Source organism: Rattus norvegicus, chromosome 3, assembly GCF_036323735.1.
Source record: "Rattus norvegicus strain BN/NHsdMcwi chromosome 3, GRCr8, whole genome shotgun sequence".
Taxonomy (NCBI): Eukaryota; Metazoa; Chordata; class Mammalia; order Rodentia; family Muridae; genus Rattus; species Rattus norvegicus.
Genome location: NC_086021.1, coordinates 4,486,702 through 4,499,424, shown reverse-complemented (window position 1 = coordinate 4,499,424; position 12,723 = coordinate 4,486,702).

The following is a 12,723-nucleotide window of genomic DNA, read 5'->3' as shown; positions in this document are numbered from 1 at the left end:
TCGTGTGTCTCCGTTAAGGTTTGTTCTATTCAAAGTGACAAACGCTCCTCCCATGACTCCATATTTAAGGAGGTGAAGAGGTGAGCTAAGTCCATAAAACGATGGCCTTAGGACCCAGGGCTGGCGGTTGTCTTCCCCAGGTTGTCCTTCAAAAATATCTTGCCACCAACTGGTTATAGCTGCGGTTCACAACCTGTGTGTGGGTCACGATCCCTTTGACAAACTTCAGTATCCAAAATGATTACCGACTACAATTCATAACAGAAGAAAAATTACAACTATGAAGAAGCAACAAGAATAATTGTGTCATCAAGGGTCGTAGCAACATAGGAGCTGTGTTAAAGGGGCAGCATTAGGAAGGTAGATCACTGACTTATATTCCAAGAAAGAGCGTCTAGTTATGGGCCAAATAAACAAAATACAGGTTCTCCAGCATGCCAGAAACATGGATAAAATGCAAGCTGGGGAGATATTTTTGTGGGAAGCGGTACCTGCTGTGAAATTACCAGCACCTGCATGACAGCCCATAACCCATGATTGGAGGGATAATGACAGGACACATGGAGGGTCCCACGGCTCCAGCCACATATATAGCAGAGGATGGCATTGTCTGTCATCAATAGGAGGAGAAGCCTTTGGTCCTCTGAAGGCTCATTTCCCCAAACTGGGGGAATGCCAGGGTGTTGAGATGGGAGTGGGTGGGAAGAAAAGCATCATCACTGAAGCAGGAGGAGAGAGAATGGGAGAGAGGGGATCCAGGAAAGGGGATAACATTTGAAATTTAAATACATAAAATTCCAATAAAAAAAGAGTCAGGAAGTGTTTATTTTGACGCATTGTTTGAGCTGGTACCATCCATCATGATGGGGAAAGCATAGCAACTGGAGTGTGATGGTCACATTGCAGACCTGGACGGTGTTCAGCTTTCTTTCTTTGTTCTTTCTTTCTCTCTTTCTCTCTTTCTTTCTTTCTTTCTTTCTTTCTTTCTTTCTTTCTTTCTTTCTTGCTTTCTTTCCTTCTTTCTTTTTTCTTTGTTCCTTTGTTTCTTTGTTTGTTTGTTTGTTTGTTTGTTTCTTTCTTTCTTTGTTTCCTGTTTTAAATTCCATATATGGCTGTTTCCCTTGCTTTTATGAATCTGTATAAAAGATACATATACAGAAGCCACAAGAAACATAGGGAAGAAAAGCAGGTATAGCTGTCAATAAAACATGGGAGGCCACAGGCTCAAGTCAGTTTCCCTCACGACCACATGTGTACTCACCAATACAGGAGACAGGAGCAGGGCACAGAACTGAACAAGAGTAATCAATGCTTGTGAGCCACCATGTTGGTGCCAGGGTCTGAACTCAGGTCCTCTGCAAGAGCAGTAATGGTTCTCAACTACCAAGACACCTCTCCAGTCACACACAATCATTGTTTATAAAGCCCCCCAAACACAGCACCACTTGGTGTGTGTAAACACGCCTACTAGACGTGTGGTGTGATTTATTTCTGTGAGTGTTCAGTCGGTGTGATACAAACGCTCTTGTGTTCATAAATTTTGGCAAAGCTGTTTTCACTTGGAGGTTCTCTTCATGCTCAGCTTTGGTGTTTACATACATCATCAAGAGAGGAACCGCCCTGTCAGCCTACCCCCACCTACCCCCGATTTGCAGCTATGCCTGCCTTTCTTCACTAAGTTAAACACCACCTCAGACTCTACTCTTTCATTTTGTTCAATGTAGGAGACTCTCCAAAACCACAAAATGGCATCCCAGATGCAGAGGGAAGAGGTTTTGCTGTTTGTTACTTTGTTTGCTCTTAGTTGCTTTTTCCCACTTCCACTGGTTTGAACTTGTGTCCCATTCAGAGGCAGGTACTTAATTCAGCCAGCATTTTGAGAAGGGCTGTGGGTGGATTGTGATAAAAGGAAAATTACTGGAAAGAACTCAGTGGGATTTCGTCGATAAATACAAAATGTTTACTGACTTGATTTTTCACTCACACAAAACCCTGGACGGCACAGACTCAAAATAAAACTTCACATCTGACTATTTGCTCCAAGGAACTAAAAAAACTTAAAGACAAAATTGATCCAACAAAATAAGCCCTAAGTTATAATGATTGACCCTCTATAAAGAGAAACATTAAACTTTTTTTTTAAAAAAAATGATGTTTTGATGTTCTTGTTTAATAATTTCATATACTTATATAATGAGTTTTAGACCTTTCCTTTCTGTATTTCCCTTCCCAATTCCCCTCCCTCATCCCCCACCCTCATTCTCCCATCCCCTCCTTCAGTTCTCCCTTGCTTCCTCCCTCATCCTCCTCCGTCATCCCCTTGGTCAACCCCTTCTCTCACGCCATTCCCTCTCCAATTGGCACCGATATTCTGAATAAGTCCCCCCTCCTATTACATGTCTCCTTTCTGTGTGCAGTCCCTAAGTTTAATTAATTACATGAGTACAGAGGAATTCGACAGAACAACTGATCTACGGGTACAAGAATGAAGAAGGGAGTGAAGCAGAAATTTCTGGTTTCTTTGGAGACTCAACTGTGTCATGGATGTTGTTCTGGAAACTGTCTTAGGGGAGGATGTTTTGGTGAGAACAAACACATGGTGTTTCTGGTCTCTGCCTGGGAAAAGGGCACGTGATGTTTAGAAAGGCTACGAGTATAACCCTGGACAACATTGGGCAACCCCACGGCATTGGCTAGCCTTGCCACTCTTCGCTGATGCTCAATGGACTTTGATGACACTGGTCTTCATGGACCATGCTGTGGCATTGGTTCACCTTTCCTTCTTCACTGACCACTGTTTGTCATGGCTTTGTAGAGAGAAAAGCACCAGAGAACTTCTTGTGGTGACATTGTGGTGGCTTCTGGCTGCCTCCTCGAACCCAGGCCACTTGGAAGAGTTCAGCAATTTCTTCTGGGTTGAACTGTCCTTGGTGATTCGTGAATGGTGTTTGCAAGTAGATCGACCTACCTCAGCTGACTCATGTCAACTGAACTGATATCCCGATGATGAAGATTGAAATCCTCCCAGAGAACTATTTCTAAGCAGGTCCATATCGTCCTTTGTTCGCCCTAATATCCTTTCCTTTCCACTACCTCTGGTGGGTGGTGGGCTAGAGGAAGGTAAAAGGGTGTAAAAACTCTTACTAAAGTAGGTCTTGAAAAATCTAAGCCTGCAGGATAGAACCCTCCTCCAATAAAAGTTGATTGCCAAGGGAGGGGAGGTTCTTTATGGCATCGCCCATCTGTGATGAAGTGTTGAGGGGCCCAGTCTTGTGCCCATGACCATAGCCGCCATCAGTTTAAGAGTTCAATGACTAGGTCCAATCTGAAAGATATCCTTTTGCTGTCCCCTTCCCCATCTTCTGGTTCCTATATTCCTTCCACCCACTCTTTCATGATGTTCTCTGAGCTGTGGAGGAGAAGACTTAGCTGTCCTATTTCCACCTGAACAGTCCAACACCACTGATTCCCAGCAATTTGTCCAGCTGTACGTCTCTGCCCATGGTAGTCAAAGGCTTCTTGTCTGATGAGAGATGAGTGCATCGCTGATCTGTAGATACAAATATGGATGTTTGGAAGGAAGTTCGACAATGTATTTAGCATTAGGTCCTTTCATAGGGCCTATATCACCATAACCATAGGTTCTTGACCAGTTTATAGAACCTGGTGTGTATTCCCTTGTGTGGCATATGCCTTGCATGCGATTGGAAAGCCACTGGTTGCTCCCATGACTGCGATGCCACTAACACATTAGGGGCACATCTTGCCTGACATTTTAGCTTGAATGGTTCACCCCCAAGTAAGGTTGTAGATGATTTTCTCCCCTGAAAGCCTACATAACACTTTCTTGAACCAGGGAGGCTAGCCATTTTAGAAGATGCTTCCACCTAAGCTTCAGATTGACCCTTCTGTGTTCTGTGACCAAAAGGATTCAGTGTCCTCAGCAATAGGGTCTTACCATCAAGTTCTGGAAGGCTACGAAGATCAATGGCAACAACCTGTAAAGTTGTGAGGGCTTTTGGAATCTCGCTGGTCAGCAACTTTCAGGAAGACATCCCACATCTGGGACTGTGATTTTTGCTTAATTTTGGTTTTCTATTGTTCTGAATAATACACTCACCAAAGCCAGCTTTGGAAGGCAAAACTTTATTTCATCTTATCTCTTCCAGCCCATCATCAAGGAAAACCAAGACAGGATTGTGAAACAGGAACTACAGAGACTGCTCACTGGCTTGCTTCTAAGCTCACATTCAACTACCTTTACAGAGTCCAGACCCACCCGCATAGGGCAGTGCTGCCCACAGTAGACCAGGCTCTCCTACAACAGTGAACAGTCAAGGAAATGCCACCTGGACATAGTCAAGGCCAATCTGATGGAGGAAGCTCCTCGATAGAGGTTCTTTCCTCCTAGACTAGCCATCACAAGAAATCAATGAAAAAAAAAAGAAAAGAAATCAATAGCTTCAGGGGGAGCATGGCTTATCCATGGAGGGTGCCTCAACTGAACTCAACAGTTGATCTTGTAGATATATTCTGTAACCTGTTTTATAACCCCTCTCACCAAACCACGTTCTAACCTAATCACCTAAAGGGAGATGGAGTGGAAAGTAAGTTTAAAAAAAAATAATTAGGGGCTGGAGATTTAGCTCAGTGGTAGAGCGCTTACCTAGGAAGCGCAAGGCCCTGGGTTCGGTCCCCAGCTCCGAAAAAAAAAGAACCAAAAAAAATAATAATTGGATCAGAAAGAAATGCTTCTTGGAAATAAAGCAAAAAAGGAAGCATTTCTGCATCCTAGATGCTTTCCTCGCATCATCCTTGCAAAGATAATGAAACTGTTACGTTCCAAGAACAATAATATCCTATGTTACAAATAATATAAATAATACTGCTTATCATTCATAAAACACATTGGCACTAATTGTTTTGATGTGTTTTTCTAACTCACTCCTAATGTAGATCTGATGAACTGGAGTTGTTCGCCTGCTCACTTATACATGAGGGAAGTGAGGTTTAAATGTCGAGCCAATTTCCCAATACTCTAAGCTAATAAATGGCAGAGTAAGACAGCTGCACTTTCTCTGACTTCATGGTGTGGCCTCGTGAGAAATGCAAGTCAGGGTACCTTGGCAGGGAATTCCAAGGATCAGTACATGGCAGCTGAAAGTTGTCTTGGATGCAAGACTGGGAGTGAGACTCAAGTCAGCCGAGCCCCAGCTCAGGATTCCTGAAACAGAATACCAGAATATGTTACAGAGCGAGGAGACTAAACTAAACATATGGGAGTCCTCAGCAGATTGTACAGATCCAGGGCTGAGGGTTCATAAGTATGTTGGTCTTTGTGGGGGTGGAAAGGAACACTTATTTAGATCCCCACTTCCTACTATGTGCTACTACAGTGGTGGCAATGCCTTAAGTCCAAGGTTTTTTTTTTTTTGTTCCTGTGTATGTGTGTCTGTATCTGTGTGTGTGTGTGTGTGTGTGTGTGTGTGTGTGTGTGTGTACATACGTGCACGTGCAGTGTATAATGTAGGGATTAATCCATTTCTCTTCTACCTTATTCATTGAAGCTGCATTTCTCAGTCAAAACCAGAGTTCACCAATATGACTAGTCTTGACAGCTATCTTGCCCTGGGGATCTGCCCTATCTCTACCTCCCTGGACTGGGATTCTATGTGGGACACAAAGCCTGCCCATCATTTACCTGAGACCTGTGGGCCATCTCCTCACCTGCTAAGGTTCAAGTCTTGGTGTTGGACCCATCTCCTTTACTTTTGTTTTCTTATTCTTCTTTTTTTTTTTTGTCTTGATCATAATATCAGAACCAGGTTAAGGTATGACTGGCTCACTCAAACAATCACTCAAATCCCGCCACACAAATGTGTTCTAATAAGGAGGAGGACCCTGCTGACTCTCTGTTCTGTAAAGTCTGACCTTAACAGATGAGTTAAAGGATGGGATTATCCTAGTGGGTGATTGTGGATGCTGTAGTTGATGTTGAGGGAGGCTGGCAAATGAGGGGACACAACTGAGTCACTTATAATAACAGATACAAAGCTGAGTGTGGTAGTGCATTCCTATATTCTCAATACTCGTGAAGATCACAAGTTCAAATCCAGCCGGGCTACATAGTAATTCCAAAGACAGCCTGGGCTACATCGTAAATCAAGGCCAGCCTGGGCTACAGAGTAAGTCCATGGCCAGCCTGGGCTACATAGTAAGTCTAAATACAGCCTGGGCTATATTGTAAATCAAGGCCAGCCTGGGCTACATTGTAAGTCCAAAGACAGCCTGGGCTACATATTAAGTCCAAGGCCATCCTGGGCTACATAGAAAGTCCAAGTTCAGCTTGGCCTACTTACATGACTCTTCTCCAAAAAACAACAGGTTGTATTTTTTTTTCCTTTTTCGTTTCTGTCTCTCCTATTTCCTCTACACTGATACCAGTGCTGTAGTTTGGGGGTGTGGGCAAGAAGTTTCATCATGTCTGATGGTCCAGGATCTCCCAAGCAGCACGGCAAACCAAACAGTGCAGCAAACAAGTCTGTATCGATTTTTGCAGAAAAATATGACACATGGGAAGTGCTGTCTGAAGAATTGTCTCTAAGATGGGACAACGCCTCGGGAGACTGGGCTTGGATCTTGTGCTAGTTTCCTCGTGAGAAAAACAATGATGTTCTCAACCAGAGTCTGTGTTGGGAATACAACGCTGTGCTTCCATTTCAACACTGCACAATCTCCATATGGCAACCCTGGAAATCGTGTCTGATACTAAACAGATTATAGGAGAGACAAGTTGAGGATAAACACTGTAATTAAAAAGAGTTTAAATGGTCCCCAGCTCCGAAAAAAAGAACCAAAAAAAAAAAAGAGTTTAAACGATGAATAATTTTTTTTTTTAATTTTTGTCTGCGGTACCAGGTTCAGTGTTCTGCATAAACTCTAAAACACGGCAATTTCTTTTTTTATTTTTTTAAATCGCCAAACAGAATGGATCTTATATTTTTCTATCTAGGTCTAATCGAGACGTAAAAATAAAATTCTTTGCTTTAAAAAAAACTGATTGTGTTTTATTGGCTTTTTTTTTGTTAATTTCTTATTTTTAGTGTTTAGTGTTTTGGGCTTCATTTTAACAATTATTTTTTCATTGAATTAATTATTTTCTTACTTTCTAGTGTAGATAAAAAATTAGGTTGCTGGTCTTTGTTTCTAATCTAAGAATTAGTGTTGTAAATAAAGTTTCCTCTTAGCACCTCCATAGATATGTCTCACACATTTTGATAGTATGTTTCCTATCTTCTTTTTTTCTTACTGTTACATAGTTTCATTATTTCTTGACATCTGTATTACTTGTGAATGTGTGATTTAATGTTTCTGGACTGGGAGACTCCTGTTGTCTCTCACTGAAGACGTCTATTTTAGTTTTGTTGTATTAGCAGAACAGATCCCGAGGGGCTGGAGATGCAGCTCAGTGGACAGAGTGCTCACTTGGCTCTCACACAGCTCTGGGCTCCACCTACAGTACCTCATCAGCCTGGTGTGGTGGTCCATCCCCATAGTCCCATTACCAGGAGGAGAACCAGGAGTTCAATATCATCCTTGGGTGCATAGTGTGTTTGAGGCCAGCCTGGGCTACATGAAACCTGTATACAGAAACATGTCCCACAAGACATCCTTTCTTAGGCATTTGCCACAATTTGTTCTGTGGTTTCTGAGTGTCTGAAAAGTCCAGGGTACTTGAAGGAAAAGATCATCCTGCTGCTAATAGGGACTGTCAGTCAGAGACATTGGCTGGTGAAGCCATCTCATCCCAGCTGGTTTTCTGTTGCTGATGGGCTGATCCAGGTCCACAGCTTTTGTTTTAATCACCCTCCTTCCTTTTTAACTGTACCCATTCTTGCTTCCTGCTGAGGCTGTGATGGAGTTAGTGACACAAAGAATTGGGGTCTCCTTCCTGCCCACTGATTCTCTCAACAATAAGTTCTTTCTCTGTAGAAATAGTTTCTCTGTTGCCTACATTATCAGAAATAAATAGAACACTCTTTTCTGTTCTATTTTGACACTGGGTTTCATTATGTAGGTAGGGATGGCCTGAAACACACTGTATAAACCAGGTAGGTCTTGAACTCACAGAGATCAGCTTGCTTCTGAGTGCTGGGATTAAAGGGGCATACCTGGGTCCTTCTTTTTTAATTTTTTTTTATTTATCTCTTTGGGGTGTGTGTGTGTGTGTGTGTGTGTGTGTGTGTGTGTGTTTGTGTGTTTGTGTGTGTGCATGTGTGTGTGTTTATGTGAGTGAGTGTGTGTGTGTTTGTGTTTGTGTGTGTGTATGTGTGTGTATGTGAGTGTGTGTTTGTGTGTGTTTGTGTGTGTATGTGTGTGTGTGTATGTGAGTGGGTGTGTGTGGGTGTGTTTGTGTTTGTGTGTGTGTATGTGTGTGTGTTTTGACCAAAGAGTCCATCAGATCCTCTGCACCCTGATCCTCTGCAAGAGCAACCAGTGTTCCTAAGCAGTGAGCTGTCTTCCCAGCCCCTTCTGCCTGCTCTAAACTCCACTTCATTGTTCATCTTGCCCAGACATGCCTTTAATTCCTACTCTTAGTGTTTGTTTTAATTCAGTGATTCCTATTCGATTTTCTCTTGTTTCTTCTATTACATCACCAAGATGACGTGTATCCTTTTGTTTTGGAAGTTTCTCATTGACAACGCTTGAATCCTGGCTTTAAAATCCTTGCTGATGATTCTGACAAGGGTTTTCTCTTGGTGCCACCACCAGGGAACTCTTTTTTCTCCTCTGCTTTTCATTTAGGGGGATGGTCATGGTGTGACGTGATTTCCATTTTGACATCATTTGTCTAAGATGTCAGCAGTCCTGACACTGTGGGTGCAGTGGCTGTGTATCCTTCATAACCTTATGGTGGTGTTTTGGTTTTTCTGGATTTGCCTGATTGAATAAAAGGGATTATACCTCCAGTCCACACCGACAGGCATATCTTAGAGGAATCAGGAAGAGAGGTTCTCGACCTTCCTAACGTAACCTTTTCATACAGCTCCACCAACTGTACAATTATTTCATTGCTACTTCATAACTTTAATTTTGCTATAGTTATGAATTGTAATGTAAATATCTGATGTACAGGATATATGATATGTGACTCCTGTGCAAGGGCCATGTGAGATCCCAAAGGGATCTCAATCCAAGGGTTAAGGACCACTGATCTGGACTTAGTGGGATGCCCTTACCGACGTAGATGGGTTGCCCAGTGTTGCCGGGGAGAAGTCTCCATCTCTGGAAGGCAAAGGATCTTCCATGATCAGGCTTTTTCCTGGGTCCTTCTGGAATAGTGGACACACTCTTGATGGTTACTGATGGATCAACTGACTCCAGGCAGTTTTCTTTTACATCATCGAAGATGAGGATTCTAAACAGGGTTCTGCTAGCCAAAAGCAGTGGCTGAAGCTATCCCTCGCAATCTTTCCCCTTCCCTAATGGCTCCTTCTCCGCACAAGGCCTACAGTAGATGTCTGAGTCCCTCCCAAGCTGCACCTTTCCAATCTACACTCTTCCTCTGTGGTGTTTCTTTCACGAAGAGCACACACGCTAACCCTGAACCCATGTTGTCTTCAGTCAGCACTAACAACCTATTACTCTCTGCCAGTTTCGTTTTCCCATATGACATGGTTGCTCAAAATTCTGAGTCATATTCACGCATGTATGGACAAACAGAATGTCACCGATTGGCTAGTCTATAATGATGCAGATTCTGTATGATTCTGATTCAGAAGCCTGTAAATCAGAGATGAAGAGACCATCGGCAGAGGAAGAAGTTCTTGTGAGATGTTGTCACCACAGAAGGGATCCAATGGGCTAGGAATACAAGACAGGGAGCCAAACTCCCTTTCATAATTGAACCTTTTTCCACAATAGCATCATTAATGGATCTTTATTTGTAGGTCGCATCCCTCTTGACCTAATCAATTCTTCACAACTACATTCCCACTGGGGATTCATCTTCAGAAAATTACTTCTGGGAGAACACATTCAAACCAGAATTGAGGGTGAATATTTGGAAATCTATAGTGGGGGTGGGCATTATTCTTCCCACGTCCTGTTCAATTAAGATCTCTAACTACCTCCTTCCCCATGGTAGCCTCACTGAATGACGTGAATTCCGGGTGATTGATGAGGTAGAGACACCAAAGCTCACTGCCATATCCTGTCACCAGTATCAAGCTCGAAACAGCAAGAGCCACCTGTGGGAAGATAAATATGAATAAACTTTATGATATCTCTAAACTATAAGCCCCCAATTTAATCAATACATTGTTTAAACTCAGTTCTCTTATATCGATGTGCTTTAAATGTACAAGTCAGTGGGCTTGCTGGTGACTCCTTGTACAGGTTTATACTGTACATTAGCCATCTTCATCCTCACAACTCACCTCCACTTTTACCTACACACACTCACATACACACACACAAACACACACACACACACACACACACCCTCCTGCTCCCCGTCCTCTTCCTAAATGCCCCCTTTCACATAATATCCCTTATTAAAATCTAAATTTCACAATAGTCTGTTTGAGTCTGGCTTGTTTCACTTAACATATTGTGTTTTACACTCTCATCGGTTTTTCTGAGAACAAAACCCTTTGCTCTTACACATAGATGAGAATCACATCAATGTATATCACATTTTTTAAGCCATTCATCCAGTGATCAACAGCTAAGGGTATTCCAATGGCTTGTCTATTGCACACAGTGTGGCAATCAGAATGGATGTGCAGGGTCCTGGGTAGTTTTTATTATCAGTTTGACTCAACCTGGGAAGAAGGAGCCTCAGTTGAAGAACTGCCTCCATCAGATTGTCCTATGGCCACATCTGTAAGGATTTTTTTTTGATGGTTGATGTGGAAGGGTCTAGCCCACTATGGGGAGAGTCATCCCCTATGAAGGTGGCCCTGGGTTGTATGAGAAGGAGAGAAAGCTGAGTAGGTCATGGATAGCAATCCAGTACCCAGCATTTCTAAGTTGTCTCTGCTTCCTTTCCTGCCTCCAGAGTCCTGCCTGAATTCCTGCCCCAACGTCGCTCAGTAACAGACTAGTACCTAGAAAATAGAGTGAGACAAACTCTTTCCTCCTCAAGTTGACGGTTATGACGTGATTGTTCTTCTTGTTGCCTACTTGTTTTTCCCTTTTTTGAAAGTTGTCTCTGTTTATTGTTCTTAGAAAGATGATATTACATGTTTCCTCATGGGCTCTCTGTCTCTCACAGTGTCTCTCTCTGTCTCTGTCTCTCACTGTATTTGTGTGTTTGAGTGTGTATATGTGTATGTTTTTGTGTGTGTTTGGGTGTGCATGTGTGTGTGTTTGTGTGTGTATGTATGTGTGTGTTTGTGTGTTTGTGTATGTATGAGTGTTTCTGTGTGTATGTGTGTATGTGTGAGTGTGCGTGGGCGTGTGTGTGTGTGTGTGTGTGTGTGTGTGTGTGTGTGTGTGCTTTCCAGGCTTAAGAATATGCCCAAGGCTGTAAATCTCAGCAGGTGCCTAGAGAAGGAAGATGAAGGGGAGAAAAGGGGGAAAAATTCATGTCATGTGAGTTAACACCACATTGAGGTCAGCCACATAGTGGACAACAGTCACATAATGGCAGAGGAGTCATAAGAGCAGAGAGAGAGGAAAACTCAAAGTGTGAAGGAAAATGTGCTTAAAACTAGGATAGAAGGAAGAAAAAGAAGACGGTGCACTTAGAAAAGTGGACAGATTTTAAAAAGCTTGCATAAGTTGTTAAGCTCTAAGTACATTTAAAAAAATTATAATGTTAATGTGGAAGGGAATTACTGGGGAGAGGGAAGGGAGGGTCAGAGTGTAGTGGGGACAGGGGAGGGTTCTGAAAAGAATCCTTTTGAACATCTGAAGAACTATGTGACACAAACTATTAAAGTGCCCTGTAATTTACAGGTAAATTCCACACTTACCTGCATCCAGTATTCTGTCTACCCATATTTCAAAAACAAAATTACGTCATCTATTTCATCCTGTTTTGCTGCATTTGATCTAATAAATTCCTTGACCTGAAGTGCTGGTTAATTTTAAGACATTTAAAATACGACTGGTCGATATCGGGTTTGTCATCAGTTTATCCCAACTTTGGAAGCAGGTCCAGGAGCTAATTTTTCCTCGCTCTTTACAAAGAATCCATAATTCATGATTGCCATTGACTTCAATACAAGGTATTTAATCCTGTCAAATTCCAGCTTTGTTTGAATAAAAATGGCCCTCCTCTAATTGTGGGTTTTGATAAAGCTAATTTTGGGGTGCTATCCAGTGGTCTGCCTCGGAGAGAGAGGCTAGCAATATTTCTGATATGGAGAATGACTTAAAGATAACCAAAGGAAAGATAGGAGCTGGGAAAATAACCACCAAGGATGTTGGTGACTCAGAAACCAAAGACTTTTTCAGAAAAAAAATGCATGAAAAGAGCTTCTTGGTCAGTCTGTGACTCGAGTCATCAGAATATTTGGGTGGGGACTTTATTTTGGGTCTCCAGGAGGCTACAGGAGAAGCTAAAACCTAGATGCTGGACGTTTCTAAGCGTGACTAGGGAAGGAACTGGGCTGAGAGGGCTTCTATGACGTAAGCAGAGCCTGGATGATGTCACAGAGAAAAGGGCGGAGGTTGCGCTTCTCTTCCACTTGGGGGCGCTAGACTCCCCTGAAG